Source organism: Lissotriton helveticus, chromosome 7, assembly GCF_964261635.1.
Source record: "Lissotriton helveticus chromosome 7, aLisHel1.1, whole genome shotgun sequence".
NCBI classification, from domain to species: domain Eukaryota; kingdom Metazoa; phylum Chordata; class Amphibia; order Caudata; family Salamandridae; genus Lissotriton; species Lissotriton helveticus.
The window spans coordinates 1100392395-1100419913 of NC_136068.1; the positions used below are offsets into that span (position 1 = coordinate 1100392395).

The 27519-nt window shown below is 45.5% G+C and overlaps 1 protein-coding gene across 1 annotated transcript in view; it reads right to left on the minus strand.

Moving 5' to 3' along the window:
• GPR142 (G protein-coupled receptor 142) overlaps window positions 1-25777 on the minus strand; it is a 276410-nt gene extending 250633 nt beyond the window's left edge. The window contains exon 1 of the mRNA XM_078654236.1: window positions 25181-25777. The gene's annotated coding sequence lies outside the window, so the exon portion shown is untranslated. The remainder of the gene's footprint in view (window positions 1-25180) is intronic.
• Window positions 25778-27519: the final 1742 nt, after the last annotated feature.

A 27519-nucleotide genomic window follows, 5' to 3' on the forward strand; every position in this document is an offset into this window, starting at 1 on the left:
GCAGGCTGTAAAGCAGTCGGCATTGAGAACACGCTTAAGTGCGAATTACTATTTGGCCAGCCCAAGAGGGCCGGTCAAAGCATCATGCACACTTTAGTGTGCCTACCACTCCTCGTGCTGCAGCAGCAAGGAAGGATAAAATGATAATTACATCGCGTTATTAAGATTTTATTTTTCCTTTCTTTTACGGCTGCACAGCAGCCGTGTGGTAATGCTTCTCCACCTTAGCGGGGGAGCCGCCACTGCAAAGAATATGTCAATTTTTTATGTAGTACTACACACCTTGCAGGAGGATTTGGGGTCCTTTTCAAATGATTTTGTGGTAATCATTGCTCCAAATTATTCATTTTTATGCAGACCAGGTAGGTCCCTGATACAACTTGGCAGTGGATTTGGTCAATTTTCCAAAGTTTGTATGAGGCAATGAAGACTATTTTGTGAATTTGATGTGTTTGAGGTATTAATTTTCAAAGCTTTGATAAATTTTAAATCGGTAAAACTTTATTTTAGGAATGCTACCACAAGACATTTTCGGGCAAGGTAGAGGTAAATCTGAATTACATTAGTCAAGTAGGATTTAAAGAATATGTTACATCACAACTGAAGGATAATCTTAGGAAACTTTTACTTTGTCACTAAAAAAGTTACCTCTTTTGCATGGGTTAATATCCATTCTCTTGTCACATAATGACATAACGCCCAAATTTGGGGTCCTTAATTCTCTCTATTTCTCAGTCGGTCGTCAGGGAGGAACTTACTGGGACTGGAACATGTGAGCTCCAAGCTCCCAATGGGAGTCTGCAGCCTGCAGACTGCAGTTGAAAGCTTGGAGCTCACATGCAGGTTTCTGACGAGTTATCTTAATGCTATTGAAACACAGAACCTGGAGAACGCACACAGATGTCTGGAATCCTCTCAGTATAGAACAATTCAATAAAAGGTTAGAGATGGACCAGTATTTCAATGTAAGATGAAAGTGATAAAATGAGAGCTTCAGATCTGTCTGCTGGTTTCATTGACCTGAATTGGGCTATAGCTTTCTTCAGTGCCCTTTTACCCTTACACAACTGCTAATTGGATATGGTTATGTTTGACACTAGCAGCCATTTAGTTCTGGCTTTTTAGCTAGAAACATTTAGCATGCTGGGATATGTATTTCTGATTCAAATTCGGAACAGGTAAATTGCAATTGTTGCTTTTTCCTAAGGATGTCAAGTGTGGTATGAGACAGCTTAGCAAGAGACGACTAAGGGCCTCATGTAGGTAAATAGTATTTACCGATTCGTAAATACCGAATTTTACCGATTCGGTATTTACGAATCCGTAAATGCTATGTGGCTAAAAAATCGGTAAAAATTACCAAATCGTTAAGATTTGGTATTTACCGAATCGGTATTTACCGATTCTTAATTGCCATTCATGAATGTCAATTACCGAATCGGTAAATACCGATTCGGTAAAAGGGGGAAAACATTGAAGGGTGGCAGGTTGTCACTTTGATACCCTGTTGCACCCCTCAATTGTTTATGGGTGCACATGTTGCAGACATACATGCCCTAAGGGCATGTATGTCTGCAACATGGCACTGAAGCAATTTGCATTAAATTGCTTTTTTTTTCTTTTCGTTATTTACCACCAACTTGTAGTTGGTGGTAAATAACGAATCCTAACATGGGATAAGCAATCATTAAAGTGCTCCCTACAGGAGGAATTCGGTAATTTACCGAATCGGTATTTAAGAAATCGGTAATTTACCGATTCCTTAAATTACCGATTTGGTAAATGACCAAATCCTTAATTTCGGCCCCCTACATAAGAAAATTCGTTAATTTCGGCCGTTACCGACCGGTAATGAGCCACCTACATCTGGCCCTAAGTCATATCAAAAACATCCATGGCTCAATGAGCTAATGCTCGTTGTTGACATCTGCTGCGAACCAGAGGGCATATTATCAAGCTCTGCGATAAAATTATCACTGCTTTAGCAGCAGGAAACTGCTACTAAAACGGCGATAATGGCCTTGATAATATGCCCTTGTGAATTCCCATAGCAGCCCAGGTTAACGCCAGAACCTGGGCTGCTATGGCTGGGCTGCTTATCGCCGTTCTTGATAATAGGCCCCTAAGGGTCATGAGTGTGAATCCTGGCAATGCCTCTATCCAAAGTTGGGAAATGAGGATCATTAAAATTGCTAATAACCCCTAGAAAAAGCCGTGAATGAGAAAGAGGTATGGAGATACTGGGGACAACGAAGAGCGGCTGGTGTGGCAATACGAAAAGAGAAGATAAAAGTGCCTCTCGAAAAAACTCTACACAAAATACATAGCACCAACAGCACACAAATAAAATGTGGGACATTCATGAAATATAGAAATGGTTCCAAGAAAGAGAAGTAAGGGTGAGCAGAGAGAGTAAGATGCTTTGTTATATGTCAAACTTTATTATGTAGTAATACATTTACATAAATTCCCAACCTGAGCAACTCTAGAAATTATAAGTGTCCATATCAATAAAAAGCCTTTTCAAGTTGGTATGGTATTCCGTGTCTTCTTTTATTTATTCAAAAGGAGATTTCCTTTCTAGTTTAGGTAAATATCCGTAAGATAATTTTGGGACAAGAATCATGCGATATGTTGTCTCGTTTTTAATTGAATGTCTGTTCTAAATGTTTAATACAGATTCGGGTCAATATATACAAGTTTGTTTACGAGAATTGAAGCCCTGCAAACATGATTTCCGCTGAATTTCATTAATAGGTAAATCTGACCCTCTCGCAAACAATGTCAATAATATGGTCTCTTATCTGTTGTACAAGTAATAATAGGGAATGAGGTAATTTGACATGACGAGACCTTGAATCAAGTTTTTATCCACATTGGGTAATTAATAAAGTAATATCGATATGGCCTATATGATAGGATGATACTATTGTTATCTAACTCTTGAAAACATATTAACTCTCGGTTTCGAGTATTTCAGATCCATATAAATATTTAGATTATGGTTTGCATTCGACTAACCAATATGTATATTGTTTATTCGAAGGCAATCTCTGATTACTATGTTTAGACTGAATTCCCAGTAGACCGGTAATAACAACGTTATAATTTCTTTTTATATATTTTGGGTTTATTAAACTTCGCCCAATTTTTAATCAGAAAATTATAAATATATATGGTTGGTAAGCTACATATAGGCTCTTTAGTATGTTTATTAGGTATAGACTAGAAGGCACTTTTAATTTTGGGTGAAGGAGCTATATATTTTCTCCTCTTTCCAAATTCTTTTCACGAATCTGGTATTTGAGACACAATATGTGCAGGTATCTATCTATACTCTCCTTTTTTTTGTTATATACTCCTTTATATATATCATATATATATATATATATATATATATATATATATATATATATATATATATATATATATATATATATATATATATATATATATATATATATATATATATATATTACCACAACATCTTCAGTGCAGAAGAAAACAGCCGCACACCAGCAACGGAGCTTGCTTTTCTTTATTTAGACCGGCGGCAATCCTGACATGTTTCGTTCGCTCTTGAACTTTCTCAAAGGTACGCCGTGACTTCTGATTCTTGTGAAACCACCGCTTATGCTTCAATTATAGATTTGTCCCCGCCTTTTTTTGGCGCGCTGTGTCTTATGGTCTTTGTAGTTCACCTTTTGAATGTTTTTTTCAACCCTCCAATGGGTAAGTTTCGAAGTTCATTTTGTCCCGGTAACTTGAAATGCAAGGTGCGCTGTGCCCCACGCAGCCCATTTCCGAGGCTGACTCGAGGTCCATACCAAAGTAAGTCTTTGGCGCTCACCAGCCTTCCCTATTCGTTCCCACGACGCACACCACTTTGGTTCACTTGCGGGAAGGCAACGGCGCTCTGTCTGGAGGTGCGTCGCCGCGGCAGAACCACGCCGCTACATATTACCACAACATCTTCAGTGCAGAAGAAAACAGCCGCACACCAGCAACGGAGCTTGCATTTCTTTATTTAGACCGGCGGCAATCCTGACATGTTTCGTTCGCTCTTGAACTTTCTCAAAGGTACGCCGTGACTTCTGATTCTTGTGAAACCACCGCTTATGCTTCAATTATAGATTTGTCCCCGCCTTTATTTGGCGCGCTGTGTCTTATGGTCTTTGTAGTTCACCTTTTGAATGTTTTTTTCAACCCTCCAATGGGTAAGTTTCGAAGTTCATTTTGTCCCGGTAACTTGAAATGCAAGGTGCGTTGTGCCCCACGCAGCCCATTTTCGAGGCTGACTCGAGGTCCATACCAAAGTAAGTCTTTGGCGCTCACCAGCCTTCCCTATTCGTTCCCACGACGCACACCACTTTGGTTCACTTGCGGGAAGGCAACGGCGCTCTGTCTGGAGGTGCGTCGCCGCGACAGAACCACGCCGCTACATATTACCACAACATCTTCAGTGCAGAAGAAAACAGCCGCACACCAGCAACGGAGCGTGCATTTCTTTATTTAGACCGGCGGCAATCCTGACATGTTTCGTTCGCTCTTGAACTTTCTCAAAGGTACGCCGTGACTTCTGATTCTTGTGAAACCACCGCTTATGCTTCAATTATAGATTTGTCCCCGCCTTTTTTTGGCGCGCTGTGTCTTATGGTCTTTGTAGTTCACCTTTTGAATGTTTTTTTCAACCCTCCAATGGGTAAGTTTCGAAGTTCATTTTGTCCCGGTAACTTGAAATGCAAGGTGCGTTGTGCCCCACGCAGCCCATTTTCGAGGCTGACTCGAGGTCCATACCAAAGTAAGCTTTTGGCGCTCACCAGCCTTCCCTATTCGTTCCCACGACGCACACCACTTTGGTTCACTTGCGGGAAGGCATCGGCGCTCTGTCTGGAGGTGCGTCGCCGCGGCAGAACCACGCCGCTACATATTACCACAACATCTTCAGTGCAGAAGAAAACAGCCGCACACCAGCAACGGAGCTTGCATTTCTTTATGTAGACCGGCGGCAATCCTGACATGTTTCGTTCGCTCTTGAACTTTCTCAAAGGTACGCCGTGACTTCTGATTCTTGTGAAACCACCGCTTATGCTTCAATTATAGATTTGTCCCCGCCTTTTTTTGGCGCGCTGTGTCTTATGGTCTTTGTAGTTCACCTTTTGAATGTTTTTTTCAACCCTCGAATGGGTAAGTTTCGAAGTTCATTTTGTCCCGGTAACTTGAAATGCAAGGTGCGTTGTGCCCCACGCAGCCCATTTTCGAGGCTGACTCGAGGTCCATACCAAAGTAAGTCTTTGGCGCTCACCAGCCTTCCCTATTCGTTCCCACGACGCACACCACTTTGGTTCACTTGCGGGAAGGCAACGGCGCTCTGTCTGGAGGTGTGTCGCCGCGGCAGAACCACGCCGCTACATATTACCACAACATCTTCAGTGCAGAAGAAAACAGCCGCACACCAGCAACGGAGCTTGCATTTCTTTATTTAGACCGGCGGCAATCCTGACATGTTTCGTTCGCTCTTGAACTTTCTCAAAGGTACGCCGTGACTTCTGATTCTTGTGAAACCACCGCTTATGCTTCAATTATAGATTTGTCCCCGCCTCTTTTTGGCGCGCTGTGTCTTATGGTCTTTGTAGTTCACCTTTTGAATGTTTTTTTCAACCCTCCAATAATTTTATCTCTTTACCTTTTTCCCTATGGATGATATATTTCTATCACGTTCTATCTTTCAGAGCACGACCTCTGGGTCACTATATATCTTCTTTTGGAGGTTCCCCTTCTTCTTTTTTCTTTTTCCTCCCTTCCCCTGCCCTTTTCTCCCATATATTTGGAGGACACTTCTATTTGAGCTATATGATTTGTATGGTTCAATTATATTAATTCAGTACAATTTTTTTGCTTGTCTTTAGCCCTGACGAAGTCTTTTGGCTGGAAAGCCTAGACGAAACACGTGTTGGCAAGTTCTGTTGGCTATCTGTATTATTGAAGAATCATTTGATGATCTGTACCCAGTGATTGGACTGAAATAAAGAATTTACTTTGGAATAAATAAAAGAAGACACGGAATACCATAACAATTTGAAAAGGCTTTTTATTGATATGGACACTTATAATTCCTAGAGTTGCTCAGGTTGGGAATTTGTGTTTATGTTTAATGGTAGATTTCATCTACCTGTTGTTATAACCTTGGGCAGGGGTTATATCTCCACCTTTGAGCATATGCTAGTGTTATATATATATATAGAATGAAAATATTGGCTTACACTATTTAGCGCATTATTCCCTACTGTCAATCTTTTGTAAAGTGCTAGTAATACATTAAATTGCTCTAATTGTATGCACAATATTTTTTGATAATTTACGATTTACTATTTTTCCCTTTGCAAATTTTGGCCAGCAATAGCAATAGATGGTATTGCAGTCTGATCAGATCTAATGCTTTTTTTATCTGCTGTCAGAACCCTTTTCCGAAGGCCATGGTGCAATCATGGGCTACTCAGCCTAACCACGGTTTTTGAGGATGTCTTGAGACCTTGCCTACTATGAGCTGTGAGCAACTGGGCCAAGAACCTCTTTAGCACCTGACCCTCTGTGGTAGCATATGGCGAGCAGTTTAAGGCTTCTCTGTGGACAAGGTAGGTTTAAGTCAAGCACAGACTCACAAATCAAAATACGGACAGCAACCCCAATAAAATATTGTCCAGGCACATACTTGCTTTTATGTAAAAAGACATTTATCTACTAACATAAAGTACAATACAATACACAACAAAAAATATACACAGTCTTCTTAAGGCAGCCCGCAAGCGCTACCCGGGCCAGCTCCTGTCCCACTTCCTCGTTTGTGGATGATGTCTATTTCCCAATCCTGTGTGGTGACATCCAAACTAGAACCTGCTAGTGAGTTCAAACTTAAACGTTCTACAAGGATTTTATCAAACGTCCACGTGTCCCCACACCTGGGCACGTCAATCAGAATAAAGTCCCCCAGGGCCCACTGGCTCGGTATCAGTCTTACCCGCACTCAGCTAGGTTGGCAGTCCGGAGACCCAGGGCACAATTTTCGGCTCAGAGGTGAGCAGGAGTCTGGAATCTGCAGCTGCAGTGGCAAAGGTCCACAGCGATCTGGTGGTAGGTGTCCTTCTTCTCTGGGGTTGATTCTTGGGTGCTCTCCGACTCAGGTAAATAAAATTTGGATCTAACTCTGAAGGTCACAACTCACTGGAAATTATGGCTGTAAGCTATCTTGGGGTGACAGCCCTCTTTCCCGATTCGGACCCTCTCTTGACATCAGTGGCAGCTGATATGTAAGGAGGTTGGTGAGGCGGGGGACAAGAATAAAAAATAAATTTAAATAACATATAAATCATTGCATTTACCTTTTTCCTAGCGTGACCTCCTCCTTGCTATGGTCTTATCTCCAAGGAGGCATGAGAGCAGCACCAGGATTGAAGAGAGCCTTACCCGAGGGCACTTGAGCCCTATGCTGACTCTAACCCAGCTTTCTAAGACAGCTGGATTAGAGAGGTATAAAATGTGCATATCTGGCTGGTCATTGCAAGACGACCTGCCAAAAAAGGCATGCGCACTTTAAACTTAAAGTGTCTTGCCCATCACTGCTTTCTGCTGCTGTCTGACTGGCAGCAGCAGAAAGCCCCGCCCCCTGTCCTGACGCTTGGGATGGGATTTTGTAAAATAAAATGGTAATAAATGAACCGTATTACCATTTTATTTTCCCATCTTGGGGGGCAATTTATTAGTGGGGCGATGCTCCTTCGTCTTAACGGAGGAGTCGTCCCTGCTTGACATGCTGGGACTCTTCACAGCATAGTCTCAAGCTCCCCTTTTCATAATCCATTTCCAGACACACCTATGATTTAGTGTCTATATCACTGAAGTTCGTGTTCTGAGAGTTGTCCACTTTGAAGTGCTCATTCTTCGTTGTGCTCTGTGTCCAGCGAGCAGTCTATCACAGCAGGATAGTTTCCAATCATGTGCTCCATCATAGGCCAGAGGAGTGACTAGTGGTTCACACCTGGATATCAGCTTCAGTCATACACCCATAAAAAGCTTACCAAAAGGCCACAGCACTATTTTTTATGATTCTCTTATCAGCCCCATCTCCTTCCCCGATGTGCTCTGGCCCCTTTGACCAGTGACCTCCTTTCTGGATCAAAGAGCTCCTATAGAAATGCACATAAGAGCCCTGCTCTTCTTTCCGCCAATGTGTGTCCCACCCAGCTCTCGGGAATGCAGAAATCAACAAATCCGTTTTTGGGAACCTCTACCTCTCCCTGCTACCCCAGGAAGCCCTGGGCCTCCCAAAAATATAATCCAGTGTTTTCCATGTGTTGTGCCCATTGTAAGCTTACAAACACACCACTGTGCACACACATACACACGTTCTAAGGTTCCAGTGTACTGTACTCTCGCACTGCTAACCATGTATCCTAGCGCACTCATGCACCCCTGCGCGCTATCGCCTATATGCAGTACAAGCTTACAGGCCCACATATATCCCAGCGAGCACACACAACCATGCATACCTTCGCAGAAGCACACATACATCTCCTGCAGCACATCCAATGCAGGTAAAGGGTGAGTTAAGCTCACAGCAGGAGAACTTTACCAGAGTTAACCAGGAAGCGCCACTCTTGTGACACAGGTAAAAAGACCTGTTCACTCTACTGATCATTAAAATCTAAGAACACAGTATGCTGCCTCCACCGTTCCTGTGCTGCGTAATTCGCTGTGATGGCAGTAGCCTTGCACTACTTGAGGGTAACATTTTGGGTGCCCCTCCAGGTCTAAGCAGGCCTAGGTCATAGTGCACACGCATGATCCACGTTTGCACATGACCAAAAATTATTACTAAGGATCACCGCAGTTGGGGCACTCAGGGCGGGGCTACCCACTTTGATCTGTGATCCACAAATTAATAATACAATTCCAGGCAATAACCTCATTTTACTGTCAACATCTCAGATTTTCTGCCTGTCTGGGAATATCCTGAAGCAGCTCAATTCACTTAAACAACTATTGATTTTTGAAAAATTTATTCAGGTTTTCCCTCAGCCAAGAGCCAAAATGTTTATAGTCCAGGGCAGTCATGAAGCACGTGACCTAATGTACCAACATACTTCTGATAATGAATTCATATATCTGAGCACCGAGTTTAGCCTGATGAATTTTCTTGTAGAATCTAAGAGAACATATTGTGATTATAGAACTGACACTTGGTAGTGATCCTGCTCTTAAATTATGTTCTTTGAGTCATCTTCTGTGTTATCTGCACTCAATGTGCCAGACTGGGGTAATCGTAATCATAACCTCCTTTCATGCTCAACCCTTCATAATACTGGGATACCTAATTATGTATGACACGCGGGTGTGTGCAATCCCTGCTGCTGCATGGGTCTATCTATCAATCTCTCAACTCTCTTAGGGAACAGACTGTAGCTGTAAATAATGTAATAACCTAATATGTTCTTCCACATCAACTATGAGAATAAATCTGTTTTCAAGAAATAGTATTTGCCACACCACCAATCAGGGATTCTATTCTCGCAATCATAGCTCGTAGAAAATATTGTGATATTTTGAGAGAGATCCAAGGGCCTTGTGTTCTTACAATGCATGTGGTAAAAGTGGTGCATTATGTTTTTTTGAGAACCAACATATGTTCAAACAAGTTGATTTTCAAAGTTCCAATTTGTAGGGGTCGCAATTTGGATGACTTTGTTAATATGCATGAGGTATGTCATGAATTGCGACACACTACGAATTGCTGCTATCACAGGAATAGTGGCCTTTCGTTGTCAGCAGACCACTGTGTCTGTAATTGCTTCTAAAGCAATTTTTTTTAAATGTAGCCTGTTTTTCTTTTTGAAAAACGGGATGCATTTAAAAATAGGAAAAGAAAAAAATTTGATTTTTTTTTTATGAGTTAGCACTGGCCCCAGGGACCACTGTGTACTCCCAAAAATGTTTTTGCAACATTGACAAAGAGAAGATGCCTGTTAGGGATTCCTTTCCATTTGGCAGTGGCTTACCACCTCTTTTGAGGAGTCAGTAACCTATCAACGATTTGCAATCCCAATTGCAGTCACGAACCATTGATACATATCATAAGACATCTCAAATTTGGAGGGTCGTCCTAAACATGCCCCTTTCCATTTGCAAATCAGTTTGTTGTCGCAAACCTACTTTGCAATTTGGTAACAAGTTACCACATCATAATTTGGGTTTTGAATATGCTCAAAAGCTATTTTGTGGTTGCAAATGCTCAGATTTTACGAACCAAAGCCTTTCCTACTGCAAAATGGCCTTGAACATTTCCCCAGTTTGTATTTTTGCACGGCAGCTGAAATCGGCGACGGCACAAGGAAAAGCAGAGGAGAGACACATATCTCTGTAGATATGGCGCTTTTCTGCTCCCTCCCTTCTCGCGCAACACAGGCAGCCTCGCCGGGGTCTGCGCCGTGCTGCATGATTTTTTTTGTAATCTCCCTCCAGAGGTACAATCAATTGCTATCCTTTTATTTCAGCTCTTAAAATTCATTAGTGCTCTTAGGAACCCAAAACAATAATGTGCATTTAACTTTGATTACTTGCACATTAGAAGAAGCCTAGAAGATATTGGCTACAGTTAAAACTTCGGCCAGTTATTTTTCAAAAATAGTTATTTTATTGCTAAAACCAAAGAATACTTCTCAACGTCTTGCCAATGAAAACACTTGCAATGATGCCTGTTTGCTTTCTTGTAGCCTCACATATAAAACCACCACCACCACGAGCCATCATCACGCAGAACATGACCTGGCTGGCACTTAGGATTGTTGAGCCTGGGTGAGATACACAGATCTATAGACCGGTAACTGTGAACAAAATGGATGTTTTTCACTGAGTGGGAGTGACATCAGATAAAGACAAGAGTTAAACTCAAGATGTCTCTGATGTCACTCAGACTCCTGAGGTAAAAAAACACCCCTGCATACAATTTCATGTTATGTATGCACTCCCATTTTCTCTCCCCATTTTCTCATCAGCTGTGCAAGGGCAGGACAGTCTTGGGGAGTGTTGCAGGACATGGCCTTGCCTGCCTCAGCCCCCTTCATGTCTGGCATTGGTGTCCTGTCACCCACCACTCCTCCGCTTTCCATACTGCCCTACCCCAACACACATTTTTTAAAGTATACTTTGCTTCCTGACACCCTCTTTCCCCACCTTTAGTAATGTTCATCCCTTTCCCTCCCAAATAGTAAAAGAAACGCACCTACGGCCTAATTTATGAGAAGTGACGCATCGCTGTGTGAAAACAGCGATGCGTCACTTCTCAGTGCGCCCTTCTTGCGACATGATGGATGCGTCATATTTACTATATGATGCATCATGTCGCAAGGAGTTCGGTATTTCTGATGTATCTGTAGGCGCAAAAGTGACGCATTGCTGGAGTCTGTCTGAAAACAGATGCAACTCCAGCAATGTTCCTTTCACATGATGCACGCCCCTTGTGAAAGGGCCTGCGCCAGTCTTACACCTCTGTGAGGCAGGCATAAGATATTGCCGCAATAGTATCCTAGAAGTGGCGCACTGAAATCTCATAGATTTTAATGCGCCACTTCTATGAGGCTTTTTGCAGGGGAACGCCCACCCTGCACACATTATACAGTTATTTTTCAAAAATAGTTATTTTATTGCTAAAACCAAAGAATACTTCTCAACGTCTTGCCAATGAAAACACTTGCAATGATGCCTGTTTGCTTTCTTGTAGCCTCACATATAAAACCACCACCACCACGAGCCATCATCACGCAGAACATGACCTGGCTGGCACTTAGGATTGTTGAGCCTGGGTGAGATACACAGAGCTATAGACCGGAAACTGTGCCGCTGACCGCGCGACACGCAGGGGAGCATGGGCGGGCAGCGCCCTAGTCCCACTCGACGGGCGAGCAGAGCCCTCAGAGCGGCACCCCTCCCCCTGAGCGACATCCCTAATCAAGCGGCCAATAGGGAGGGCTCACCTGGGAGAGGGGGCGTGCCTCCAGGTATTTAGTGGCGCAGCAAATTTGCTCGGCCTCTCTTTCCCGCCAGGCGTTCCCTCGGCTCGTCTCCTAGACGTGCACGAGGCTCTGTCAGCGGCAGGTTGCAAGTAACTGGTGGGTGGGGGGCTCTGTCATCGACGTGGGCCTCCTCCAGAGCTGTGGCGGAGTACAGGGCGATCTGGAAGCAGATGGACAGTAAGGGTACCTCTGCGGCAGAAGGATACAGTCAAGATACCTCTGCCTGGCACAGAAAGGGTGCCTGAGCCAAGCACCTGGACCCGAAGGAGGTTCCAGGAAACAGCGTCGGCGCCCCGTTAGTCCTTCGGTCGGTCAGGGGGCCTGAACCGACCGGGGGTGTGCCTCATCGCTCCGCCCTGACAGGGGGGGCGGGAGTATAACGAAATGGTAATATGAAGCACCGTTAGATCATCGTCTCGCCGTGCAAGATGGCTCCTTAGGCATGCGGGCCAGCGAGGGGCTGCCGCTTTGGATCGCCTGTAAGATGACCCACCTTAACGCTATACCTGTGCTGTACGAAATAAACCTGCAGCAGTTCTTTCCCACAAATATGTCTCATGAGTTTCCTTGGTATGTAAGTGGAATTGGCATGCGGGGCGAGCGCTGGCGGTGTGGGCACTATGAACAAAATGGATGTTTTTCACTGAGTGGGAGTGACATCAGATAAAGACAAGAGTTAAACTCAAGATGTCTCTGATGTCACTCAGACTCCTGAGGTAAAAAAACACCCCTGCATACAATTTCATGTTATGTATGCACTCCCATTTTCTCTCCCCATTTTCTCATCAGCTGTGCAAGGGCAGGACAGTCTTGGGGAGTGTTGCAGGACATGGCCTCGCCTGCCTCAGCCCCCTTCGTGTCTGGCATTGGTGTCCTGTCACCCACCACTCCTCCGCTTTCCATACTGCCCTACCCCAAAACACATTTTTTAAAGTATACTTTGCTTCCTGACACCCTCTTTCCCCACCTTTAGTAATGTTCATCCCTTTCCCTCCCAAATAGTAAAAGAAAAGCACCTACGGCCTAATTTATGAGAAGTGACGCATCGCTGTGTGAAAACAGCGATGCGTCACTTCTCAGTGCGCCCTTCTTGCGACATGATGGATGCGTCATATTTACTATATGATGCAGCATGTCGCAAGGAGTTCGGTATTTCTGATGTATCTGTAGGCGCAAAAGTGACGCATTGCTGGAGTCTGTCTGAAAACAGATGCAACTCCAGCAATGTTCCTTTCACATGATGCACGCCCCTTGTGAAAGGGCCTGCGCCAGTCTTACACCTCTGTGAGGCAGGCATAAGATATTGACGCAATAGCATCCTAGAAGTGGCGCACTGAAATCTCATAGATTTTAATGCGCCACTTCTATGAGGCTTTTTGCAGGGGAACGCCCACCCTGCACACATTATACCTGGCGCAGGTATAATGTGGCACAGGGGTTTACAAAGTGATGCATCTGCCTAGACGCGTCACTTTGTAAACAGGGCACAACATGGCACATTTTTACGGTATTGGTGCGTCACAAAAAGTGATGCACCAGCGGCGTAAAAGTTATGCAAGGCATCATAAATAAGGCCCCTAGTGTTCTGCAACACAGCCCGACCACTATTACCATTTACCCTCCCCTCACCACCAAAAGAAAACAAACATAGTGACCTGCCATCCCACCCAAACCACAAACTCTTTAGAGAACCCCTTTGCCACCCTGCCCAAAAATAATACCTGGCCACCTGCCACCCACTCTCACCAACCACTGTGCTTTCCCTCCTTCTTCTCTGCTTTCTGCTCTCCATGCATCAGTCCGTCTGAACTGAGAGGGTCTCAAACAGTTAGGTCAATACAGCATTGAATTCCAATTCAACACAGGTCAGCAGAGACCAGTGGGACAAGCTACAATGTGGTTAGAGACAGGGTCATGGCTTGGCTAGTAAAATTGGGAAGTAGGGTGAGGAAGATTTCCCAACTCTCACCATGGCGTACCCAACTATGGTTGTATGCCCTGTTTTTAATGTGGGAGCTCGTATGACATCAGCATTTATCAAAATACATTTTGCGCCAGAAAACTCATGTGAGCACAGCACGAAATGGCTCTTTGGCACAGATGACCAACCCTTGAATTATTTATGCTAAGGGGGTAGTGAAAAGAGCGCAAACACCCATAGAACTTCACACAAAGCCAGATCTAATAAAACTATTTGATCTGGCTTCAGGTGAAATCCTAGTGTCAAATGATATCAGGCACAAAAAGAGGGCAAGTTGAATATTGCACAATATTCCCATTCATACTGCGTGTTTTGCAAAAATTACATATTTTGTGCAACTTACCTTTAAACGATGGCCATTGCATAGACGTTTGGATTAGAAGTTGCACCTCAAAAACACAAGAAACCATTGACTTGACGTTGTGCCAAAGCTTACTGCTTAGCATCGTTCCAAAACTTTTTTTTGTGTAGTCTCCTTCCAACTATGGTGCTCTGCTCTTTTTCTCAATGTAGAGCTGCAGATTTCATAGTGCTGCTTGTGTGAAGATTAGTGAATCTAACCCCCAAAACGTGATGCAATGAGCAAGAGATGAGGGGCTTACGGTCTCTTTATTTCTTAATGTAGCCCGCTATATGGGCCATGCAAAAAATATAAGGCTGAGGTGACCTTGCTGGGCTGACAGCCTAAAAGATTCATGTATAACCAGAGAGAAAAGAAGGTACTAAAGACCAGGTCGTCCTCCTAAGGAGACATATGCAAAAATGAGCCCAGATTCTGGGTTCGGAGACCTGTCTCGTGTGGTGGCTAACTACAAAATAAAATCTAAGTGTAGCCAAAAAAGAAAGAAAAAAATGTCTTTCTTTAGTCCCCTCACTCACCGGAGTTTCCTCACGGTGACATGCTTCATCATCGGGGCCATCCCAGTTCTCTACGAAAAGGGGCGTGCTGCGACTTGCGAATTACGTAGGAGCACTGTAGTTGTGAAGGACTATGTGTGGTGCAGAAAAAATTGGAGTGGGTGAATGTGTGAGTTAAAAATACCGTGCTAGTGGGCCTCAATGTTTTATTCTGCTCCTAGACTGGTATGTTAAAAAATGGGGTTATACTGTACCCCGACCAATAATGTAGGTAGGTTCAGTATATGGTCCATATACTGAACCTACCTACATTATTGTACCTTTGTTTCTTTCTTGTTTGGCTACACTTAGATTTTATTTTGTAGTTAGCCACCACACGAGACAGGTCTCCGAACCCAGAATCTAGCCTAAATGATTCATCATACACTAAAACTTCAACAATAGGCAACTCGACCCAAAGCGTGATCTCAACATAAATCTGTGACGTGGAGATGTTGACAGCTGCTGAATGGGTCCAGAGTTAAAGGAGCTCGTCCTCTTTTATTCTACTATGGATACATAAGGACCCACGTTATGAGCATGAGAAGCCACATTGCCAATGCACAGAAAAGTCCTTTCCTTTTAAGACTTTGGCTAATATTCCATCTTTGGCTGTTAACTAGTTATTAAATACAGCAGCTCTTAGGAGCAGGCGTCTCTGGCTAAGCCCGTCTAATGTGTGAGGCACACAGCCAAGGCAGCTCGCTGTGCAAGAGCTTGTCTGTGCCATTTCATCGGTAATTGAAACCGGGCACCTCACGTTTTGTCCACACTTTGCACAATCTGACACCTGCAAATGCCTGAGTCGGTCCCAGGGGTGGGATGGCATATAGGGAAACAGGAGATTTGGAAAGGATGGGCCCTCTGAAAGGACAGTAGTGCTCGGTTAGAAGTATCCAGACTGATAATGCCACGGCAAAGCTGACATTGTGGAGAGGCCAACCATCATCTAAGAAAAAAAAGAGGGTTTGATGGAGGGAAGAAGGGATATGAGGACAGGATAGGTAGGAAGGGCTCGGCAATGCTGGGCTTATTCCTTCTTGTGGCTTCATTCAGCTGAGGGTTCTCCGAAAGGTCAGTCAGAGTTCCTGTGACTTGATTCAAATGAAAGATCAAGGAAAAGCTGGAGTCGTGACTGCTCCGTTCATGGAGATGTGGTCGAGATCATTGGGATTGACAGTTCTACTTTGGTATCTTCTCCAATCTTTGATGGTTAGAATCTCAGTTTCCGAGGTGTTGGTTTGAGGTGGATACTTAGCATCTGTTCATCTAAGGCAATGAATGCTTGATCAGTACTGACAGGTCTAATTCCTTTGGCTTTTCTAGCTACGTTGATGGACTTGTGCTGTGAATTAGAGGATGAAGAGGAGACCTGTCACTCCTTGAGGGACATCGAAGTCTGTGAAAAAGGAACCGATGTGAACGGGGCAACAAGACAATGTTCGACAGCAGTGTAGATAGGAGGTGGCCCCTTCCACAGTGCTGCCTCAGATATCAAGTTTCCCTAGTCTCTCTGGAGAGTCTCGGAGGGAACTTTGTGAAAGCGATGGATAGATCTAGCAGCAATAGTGGAGCAACTCCCTTTCTATCCGCCATTGGGGTCAGGACATTCCAGATGGAAATAAGAGCAGATTCTGTGTCTGTGCCTACATAATGCACACACCTTTGTCCTTATCTATACCTTGTGCAGCTCCAACCCCTCCAGTGCTGTACTTAAATCTTTCATTGACAGCAAGAGTGCTCATTAGAATTACAGGGCGATATCAGTGATGCACAGGTACAGAAGGGGGATGCTCCACAGGGTGATATCAGCGATGCTCGGGGTAAGAAGGGGTGATGCTCCGCTGGGTGATATCATTGATGCACAGGTACAGAAGGGGGGATGCTCCACAGGGTGATATCAGCGATGCTCGGGGTAAGAAGGGGTGATGCTCCGCTGGGTGATATCATTGATGCACAGGTACAGAAGGGGGGATGCTCCACAGGGTGATATCAGCGATGCTCAGGTACCGTAGAGGTGATGCTCAGAGGGGTGATATGAGTGATGTGCAGGTACAGAAGGGGGGATGCTCCACAGGGTGATATCAGCGATGCTCGGGGTAAGAAGGGGTGATGCTCCGCTGGGTGATATCATTGATGCACAGGTACAGAAGGGGGGATGCTCCACAGGGTGATATCAGCGATGCTCGGGGTAAGAAGGGGTGATGCTCCGCTGGGTGATATCATTGATGCACAGGTACAGAAGGGGGGATGCTCCACAGGGTGATATCAGTGATGCTCAGGCACAGTAGGGGTCATGTTTCCAAGGGCTATATGAGTGATGCTCAGGTACAAAAGGGGGGATGCTCCACAGGGTGATATCAGCGATGCTCAGGATAAGAAGGGTTGATGTTCCCGGGGGTGATATCAGTGATGCTCAGGCGCAGAAGGGGTCATGTTTCCAAGGGCTATATGAGTGACGCTCAGGTACAGAAGGGGGGATGCTTCACAGGGTGATATCAGAGATGCTCAGGGTAAGAAGGGGTCATGCTCTGCAGGGTGATATCAGTGATGCCCAGGGTAAGAAGGGTTGATGTTCCCGGGGGGTAATATCAGTGATGCTCAGGGTAAGAAGGGGTGAGGCTCAGAGGGGTGATATCAGTGATGCTCAGGCACAGAAGGGGTGATGCTCTGTGGGTGATATCAGCAATGTTCAGGTACAGAAGGGGTGATGCTCCTCAGGGTGATACCAGTGATGCTCAGGCACAGAAGGGGTCATGTTTCCAAGGGCTATATGAGTGATGCTCAGGTACAGAAAGGGTGAGGCTCAGAAGGGTGATATCAGTGATGCTCAGGCACAGAAGGGGTGTTGTTTCCAAGGGTTATATAAGTGATGCTCAGGTACAGAAGGGGTGAGGCTCAGAGGGGTGATATCAGTGATGCTCAGGCACAGAAGGGGTGATGTTTCCAAGGGTTATACGAGTGATGCTCAGGTACACAAGTGGTGATGCTCTGTGGGTCATACCAGCGATGCTCAGGTACCGTAGGGGTGATGCTCCGCAGGGTGATATCAGTGATGCTCAGGCACAGAAGGGGTCATGTTTCCAAGGGTTATATAAGTGATGCTCAGGTACAGAAGGGGTGAGGCTCAGAGGGGTGATATCAGTGATGCTCAGGCACAGAAGGGGTGATGTTTCCAAGGGTTATATGAGTGATGCTCAGGTACACAAGGGGTGATGCTCTGTGGGTGATATCAGTGATGCTCAGGTACAGAAGCGGTGATGCTCTGTGGGTGATATCAGTGATACTCAGGTACAGAAGGGGTGATGCTCCGCAGGGTGATATCAGTGATGTCCAGACACAAACAGTGATGCTCCAAAGGATGATGAAAGTCATGCTCAGGTACAGAAGGGGCATTGCTCAGAGGGGTGTTGTCAGTGATGCTCAGCCACAGAAGGGTTGATGTTTCCAAGGGTTATATGAATGATATGCAGGTACAGAAGGGGTGATGCGCTGTGGGTCATATCAGCGATGCTCAGGTACCGTAGGGGTGATGCATACAGAAGGGGTGATGCTCTGCAGGGTGCTATCAGTGAGGCTCAAGTAAAGAAGGGGTTATGCTCCACAGGGGGATATTAGTGATGCTCAGGCACAGGAGGGGTGAGGCTTTGTGGGTGACATCACTGATGCTCAGGTACAGAAGGGGTGAGGATATGTAGGTGATATCAGTGATGCTCAGGTACAGAAGTTGCGATGCTCTGTGTATGATATCAGTGATGCTCAGATACACTGCTCAACCCTGGAAGATAGGTTACACTGCTCAACCCTGAGTGACAGGTTACACTGCTCAACCCTGAGTGACAGGTTACACTGCTCAACCCTGTATGATAGGTTACACTGCTCAACCCTGTGTCACAGGTTGCACTTCTCAACACTGAGTGATAGGTTACACTGCTCAACCCTGAGTGATAGGTTACACTGCTCAACCCTGAGTGATAGGTTACACTGCTCAACCTTGTGTGACAGGTTACACTGCTCAACCCTGAGTGATAGGTTACACTGCTCAACCTTGTGTGAAAGGTTACACTGCTCAACCCTGAGTGACAGGTTACACTGTTCAACCTTGAGTGACAGGTTACACTGCTTAACCCTGAGTGATAGGTTACACTGCTCAACCCGGTGTAATAGGTTACACTGCTCGACCTTGTGTGATAGGTTACACTGCTCAACCCTGAGTGATAGGTTACACTGCTCAACCCGGTGTAATAGGTTACACTGCTCAACCTTGTGTGACAGGTTACACTGCTCAACCTTGTGTGACAGTTTACACTGCTCAACCCTGAGTGATAGGTTACACTGCTCAATCTTGTGTGACAGGTTACACTGCTCAACCCTGGAAGATAGGTTACACTGCTCAACCCTGAGTGACAGGTTACACTGCTTAACCCTGAGTGATAGGTTACACTGCTCAACCCGGTGCAATAGGTTACACTGCTCGACCTTGTGTGATAGGTTACACTGCTCAACCCTGAGTGATAGGTTACACTGCTCAACCCGGTGTAATAGGTTACACTGCTCAACCTTGTGTGACAGGTTACACTGCTCAACCCTGAGTGATAGGTTACACTGCTCAATCTTGTGTGACAGGTTACACTGCTCAACCCTGGAAGATAGGTTACACTGTTCAACCATGAGTGACAGGTTACACTACTCAACCTTGAGTGACAGGTTACACTGCTCAACCTTGAGTGACAGGTTACACTGCTCAACCCTGTATGATAGGTTACACTGCTTAACCCTGTGTCACAGGTTGCACTTCTCAACACTGTGTGATAGGTTGCACTGCTCAACCCGGTGTAATGGGTTACACTGCTAGACCCTGTGTGATAGGATACACTGCTCAACCCTGAGTGATAGGTTCCACTGCTCAACCTTGTGTGACAGGTTACACTGCTCAACCTTGTGTGACAGGTTACACTGCTCATCCTTGAGTGATAGGTTACACTGCTCAACCCTGTGTGATAGGTTCCACTGCTCCACCTTTTGTGACAGGTTACACTGCTCAACCGTGAGTGATAGGTTACACTGCTCAACCCGGTGAGACAGCTTACACTAATCAATCCTGAGTAATAGGTTACGCTGCTCAACCCTGAGTGACAGGTTACACTGCTCAACCCTGTGTGACGGGTTGCACTCCTCAACCCTGAATGATAGGTTACACTGATCAAACCTGACTGATAGGTTACACTGCTCAAACCTGAGTGATAGGTTACATTGATCAACCATGAGTGATGGGTTATACTGCTCAAACCTGTGTGATAGGTTGCACTGCTCAACCCTGAGTGATAGGTTACACTTCTCAAACCTGTGTGATAGGTTTCACTGCTCAACCCTGTGTGATAGATAGGTTACACTGCTCAGACCTGTGTGATAGTTTACACTGCTAAACCCTGAGTGATACGTTACACTGCTCAACCCTGAGTGATAGGTTACACTGCTCAAACCTGTGTGATAGGTTACACTGCCCAACCCTGAGTGATAGGTTACACCGCTCAGACCTGTGTCATAGTTTACACTGCTCAACACTGCTAAACCCTGAGTGATAGGTTACAGTGCTCAAGCCTGTGTGATAGGTTACACTGCTCAACCCTGTGTGATAGGTTACAATGTTCAACCCTGAGTGATAGGTTACACTGCTCAACCCTGTGTGATAAATTACACTGCTCAACCCTGTGTGATAGGTTACACTGCTCAACCCTGTGTGATAGTTTACACTGCTCAACCCTGTGTCAAAGGTTACACTGCTCAACCCGGTGTGATAGGTTACACCGCTCAACCATGTGTGATAGGTTACACTGCTAAACCCTGTGTCATAGGTTACACTGCTCAACCCTGAGTGATAGGTTACACTGCTCAACCCTGTGTGTTAGTTTACACTGCTCAACCCTGTGTCAAAGGTTACACTGCTCAACCCGGTGTGATAGGTTACACTGCTCAACCCTGAGTGATAGGTTACACTGCTCAACCTGTGTGGGGAGATATATAGAGAACGTATATATCTATATCTAAATATTAAGATACGTGAAGAACAGTAGTTTGTAATCGGATTATAATCCATTTGAGATGAGGGGCACTCCTGACAATAATCGCCAAATTCACAGTGATTTCTAAGCCTCACCTGACACCAGATGAAAGCCTGACACCTCCCACTTCGGTGAACCCCCCATTAGTGGGGCGGCTGCAGCTTTAGAGGAAGCACCCCGTACCCTTGAATGACGGATTTGAAAACAACTGTTACTTGTGAAACACCAACAGAAAAACATGCAAAATTGGCTTCTCGAACTTCAACGCAAAGGTGCCATCAATAGATGGTACTGCCTGCTCCGAACCAAAGGACGCACGTTTTATTGAAAGTGAAAGACGGCAGCTGAATATAGCCATTGAGATCATATCTACTGACCTGCAGCCAAAGCACAGATATTTCCAGCAGGCACGCTAACCCACTGAACTATGTTTTCCGATAGGTTATTACTTGTTGATAGCTGATTATATAAAGTTATTCCAGGGCGGGTCGTCCTCCAGATTCCCAGAGTCACGTTATAGTAGGGATCTATAAAGTCAAGTGTTTACCCGGTGAAGCCACTATAGCCTTTCATCCTTCCAAGAGCGACAAAACGAGCACCCTAAACATATGAACAGCGCTTTGAAGATTGCTCACTGGGCAGCAAGCACTTCATAAAAAAACAATATATTATTATTGGTTTCTAAAATCGAACAAAACATAGAACACACTTTGCAGTGTTAAGTGGCAATTTATATCGGAGAGAAAACAATGCTGCTAATCGCATTAAGGCATTGATTTTTTTTATCTAGCCCTAGTAATAATACACTCGTTCTTTCTAAAGACTGCGGAGCTAAGCGACGCCCGTGCCTGGTCGCTCTCCCGCCTCTTCCTATTCCCTGGTTGCCTCGGTGGCCGAAAGGTTAGACCAATCTATGCTAGAACATGGCCAAACTTGACAAAATAATACCGGCGAGCATCTAGCACGCGACCCTAGCCAACAACGTGACACTGCGCAGCACAGTGCCTAGCGCGACCTGGCGAGAATACCACACTATAGCATAGCAACTGCAAAGCCCAGCAAGGGAAATATGGACATGTAAATTGTAATTAATTATAAAATCAATCAATCACTTATTTGTAGAGCGCACTAATCACCCATGAGGGTCTCAAGGCGCTGAGCGGGGGTGGGGGTGCAGCTACTGCTGATTGGGTCCTGAAGTGCTTTTTTGGTGAGTAGCACGCTACTCAGGAACCCATGAAGAATTAGTGGTGAATGAAAGTGATTTGCGTGGTGGATATGTTAGTCAGCCATCTGGAGATAGGACATGGGGAGGCACAGCAGGTGCTCGCAGGTGGTGCCCACTGGCACGTATTTTTTGGGGACCGGCATTTTTTTTTCTCATCAGATTTTCACCCAGAGCGAGGGAGAGGAAAACACAAAAGCGAGAAGGAATGAGATAGTAAAAGAGGGAAAACAGTGAAAATGGAGAAAAAGAACGTGCACGAGTGAGATGTAGAGGCACAAGTGTATGGGGTGAATAAAAGAAGCATGAGGTTGAATCGAGACTCTGTAGTCTGCCTTCTTCGTATTCGGCCCCTCTGATATTCGTAGCTCCGGCCGTGGCCTTCTGAGTCAAACTTGGGGCTCTGTCACTTACTGTTTTATAAATCAGGCACCGAGACGCAGCAAAACATCAACATGGGGAGACACCTTCTTTGGGAGACCAAGACATGGGAGACACAAACATGGGGAAACAAAGCACACAGGGAGACGCTGATATGGGGATACACTGTCAGGGCAGAAAACGCTCTGCGGAACCTCAGGAAAGACCAGGTGCAACACTAGCAGACATAGTGAGACTCAAAACAGCACTGGGGATACTTCGAGAGGACGTGGGGGCGTCATGAGATGAAAGCACTGGAGAGAAACAGAGGATGTCTGCAAGTCCCCGATTACGTGCCAGGTGTAGCGGTATTTCTGGGTGAAAGACACACCGCCCCATCACAATAGGCCTCGAGCTTCTACATCCAGATTATCCAGGTGAGAGGACACCGGAAATATTTTACTGGTTCGAAAATCCCTCTTGTAAAATGACTTGGATTTGGATGCACGCGGAGCCAGGCCTGGATGCCGGGTCCATCTGACCCCTTCCTATAGCTTGGCGAGGGAGCATGGAATGCCCCCCTGCCCGCCACCGCCTGCTGTGCCCGTGGGCATCGTCCGCATCCCCCACCCCGCACCACATCCACCACTCCCAGTTACCACCTGTAACAAGCGAGTGGTAAATGTGAGCAGTAATACTCATGGGATAGGGATTGCCTGACACAATTTCACCTGGAAAATCATGGTCTGCACTGTTAGTTCTCTTTCCACGGGGATTAACCTGTAATTGCCGGTGCAGGCGCCGTGTTACCGCACAGCGCTTGTGAGGTGTCACCACACAGTACCGGTGTTTACAGGAAAATAGTTTGCACTCTAGTGTCATTTTCTTTTTTTTTTTTCCCGAAATTCTTTATTGTATATAAAAAAATATGTCATTTTCATCCTGATTTTATCAGGCCAAATGTAGACATGGACACTGGAAAACTAAAGGGAGCAGAGGCCATCGGAAGACTGGGAGAGGCAAACACAGGCCAAGGGAGATATATCCAAAGGGACCCATGGGGGACACTGAGCACGCAGTGAGACACGGGCTAGGGAGGACACTGGAGAGACGTGAATTACAGAGGAGACTAAGAGATGGGGTGCCATGGACACTAGGAGAGACTGCAAGGCTGGGGAGACACGACCACTGGGAGACATACACTAGAAGACACTCACACTGGGATACAGGGAAAGGCACTGGAAGAGCTCACAAAAAACATACGCCACAGCCAAAAAGCACAGCATAATTGAATATAAACTCATTGTAGCTGTATTTATATAGCATTACCACCCAGTCAAGGCGTTGAAATGTAGGAGTATGCCGTGACAGCATAGCATAACATAGCTCTGCACAATACGCTGTCAGAGAAGCCCATAGCCTTAGGCGACTCTCAAAACATCTAAATACCTGTAGCAGGCCATAGGATATCTCCGTTCCTCCAGCCTGCTGCTAGCCAACATCCCCCGAATTGAAAAGTCTAGATCTGGGGGTAAGGCTCGCTCCTGCCTTGGATCTTTCCTCTGGAACAAAATGCACCTCCACCTGAGAAACATTGAAACGAAACCTTTGTTCCGGAAAAATCTGAAAACTTGGCTCTATTCATGCCCGTAACCCTTCTTCCCCGCTGCTACCCTTCAGCTTTTAGCGTCAGGACACTCCTTGGAGTAACAGTGCACTCTATAAATACCCCACATAGACATATAACATAACGCAGAATGTTATAGATGCATAATGTAGTATGACAATTCACGACAAACCTAATAGAGGTGATGCAAAAATATCATAGCACAGCGTAAAATCGACATAAGTGACATGCTGCTTTTCTTTAATCTCCTGTTAAAAAAGGTTGCCAGCGCCTCGTATCCTCGTAAGGATGGCAGAGGCGCTGTAAAACAATCTACATGCTAGATATTACAAAGCCATTGAAAAGTGAGCACATTATCCTTCCAGCAAAGGGGCAGAAAAGAACATCAGAAAGATGAGGCGGAGTCAGTTCCTTCACAGCCGCCTTGGAAACGCTCCCGCGATCTCACGTGTTTGCAGAAACAGCCAAGGTATTAAAACATTGATGCAAGGTATTGATTTTCTACAGCTCAGACCCGGGGGTCTCTTCACACCCGGAGTCCCCCGGGGGTACAGCTGTGTAAGTGAGAGCCTTTGGTGCGCGCTCATGTTGTGGAGGGGTAGAATTTAAAAACAAGTGCAGAAGAGAAGGACATCTCTAGGTATAAAGCATATCGCCCTCATAGTCCAGTATTGTAGAGTCGCGCGCATATGAATGTCATGCCATACTGGTCAGTAGAATATTTTCAGCTAACGAACATTAAAGTAAATGAATTTTGGCAACCGGAATATGACAATGAAATAATCATTCATACAAAACTTTAAACACATCACACTACGATACAGTTACCAAGTTCAAGTCCTTTCCACTGTTTTTAATTTGAATTCTGGAGCCTGTCACACATGGAATGCTTCTATGCACTGTCTTGATTTGGCCTTTAAAGACAGTTACAGATGCATAGATCTGGGCTGGAATCAGGCTTACCTGGCTAGCGCCTTGTTTTGCGACCGGTGGGCGCCTCTCGCGCTGCTCGCCTTCCCTGCTGCTGGTTCCCCCTCATGCTGCGGCCAGCGACGGCTCCGTTCCCTTCCCAGACTCGGTGGTGGACGACAGCCCGCACTGCCGGCGCCTCCGACCGCTGCCTCTAGGGGAGGGACGGGGCGGAGGCACGTGTGAGTGAGGCGGTGGGCTGTGAGAGGGCGCGGGAGAGCGAGAGACAGGCAGAGAGCGACAGGAGCGCGGAAAGAAGGCAGTAAGACCGGTCAAGAAGGGAACAGATCTGTGAGGCAGAGGAGGTGAGCCGTAGACTGAGACCCGGAGAAAGAAAAGGAACGGGGGCTCTGGAGAAAGTGGGAAAGAGGTCGGGGAGGAGGCTCTGGGTATCTGGGAAACAAGAGGCAGGACTGTGGGGGAGAGGACCGGGAGCGAGTTGGACCTACGGGAGGCAGATGAGAAAAGCCAGGGAGGGAGAAGAGAGCGACAGGGGAAAAGGCTTATAAAAGGATGAGAGGATGGGGCAGCCGAGGAAGAAGCAGGAAGGACCAGGTGTGCGTATGTCAGAGAGGAGGGGGCGTGTGAGGCGGAGAAAATAGAGTGGCAACTTTCTATTATCACTTTGCAGGACACTGACGGCACGTGCGCAGATACCGTGCGCCTGCGAAGACTCATTGCACGTGAGGGACACTGAAGGGTGTTTGTAATGTAGGGGGAGAGGAGTGCAGTTAGTCACGCAGTGCATTTTTGTGGTTTCATTCTAAACCATACTCCTTCTTATCAGGCCATCTTAACAGATATAATAAAACTCAACCAGTTATTGAGCGTGATTACTATTGGGACTGTATTTCAGGTCTAATCCCTTTACCACTCTTGGAGTAATCCTTGCCTGCAGGTTATTGCAATGTATGGAAGACCAGTTTAGAAAATGAACAAAGGGAATTAAATAGTCTTAGGCTTGGAAACACCACTGCTAGGTATGAGTATCTGCCATGCCTACTGCCCAGTAACTACCCACTGCCACAGAACCTGTTTCAGAGGGTACATTAAGGCATGGAATTGGAATTAAGTTACTTGACCTCCATATGACAGTGTAACTACTTCACCTAATCATGCTGACTACAAAGTTGGATAGGGACACAGGACCATGCTTTTTTCCCCTGGGAAGGGCAGCCCATTGACCTTGCCTTCAGAATCACTGCCACCAACGTTGTTGTCTAGTGGACTGTGGGAGACACAAACACACCCCCTCTCTCTGTGTGGCAAGATAATGAAAAAAATGTTGGTTATTTAAAAAAATGCATTTCCTCTCACTTAGTACCATACCAATCCGCAATACTCTCTCTTCCACTGCCCCTTAAGCCCCTCCCGTGCCCCCTGCTCGCAGCATAATGTTTTTTAACATTATGGAGTATATTTGCTAACATTTTGCACTGTGTTTGTGTCACAAAAGTGACACAATTTACTTTCCAGTAGAAAAATTGTTTTGTGGTGGAAATTCACTTGAAAGTAGTGCAAAACGTGCATAGCGCTGCTTTGCATTACTTAGTGCCAAAGAGGCATTCCATGGGTAGTGCATGGGCGTTCCCATACAACGAACCGATGTTTTTGATGCAAAACCCTATTTAATGAAAAAAAAGTAGATGTAGGTTTAAATCAAAACACAATGTCCATTTCAAATGGGCACTCTCCAGGAAAAATGCTTTTATTTCTCCTTTATTTTATGAATTTGCATGTTTACTGCACTGTACCGCACACATAGACAGTGGGACACGTTTTAAAGTTAATCTAAGCATTGTATTTTGCATTGGAAGGATACCCTTCCAATACAAAACATATGCCAGACTTGCACAACCGCCCTTGCACAGGAACATAGTTCACAGGATCAATTATTGTCTAGATCTATTGCAGGATTTACAGAACAAGCATCAGTGGTCGGATGCCCAAGCTACTGAATTTGCTACCTAAACCTCCAGACTCACTTTCCACTTTCTAGAACCAGTGATTGGGATGAAGGGCGCTTGAACTGCTATCATGTCTCCACTGCCTGGGTTCAAGATGAACTGCAAGGTTTTGTCCAAATTTGTGCAAACTCACCACGTTGCGTATTTTAATCATCCTACGATGAAAAGGCCTTATCTGCGATTTTGAAATACCTCAAAAAGTGATCAGCAGTGTGTTGAATGTGGGCCCATGCAGGCAGGGCATAGACACTGCAAGGGATTACCGCCTTGTGATCGCTAGCAATGAGGACACAGACCCAACAGTGTGTTCAAGCCTTGCAATCGCTTGCACCACTGCTGACACTGGAAACACCACCGATTGTGAGC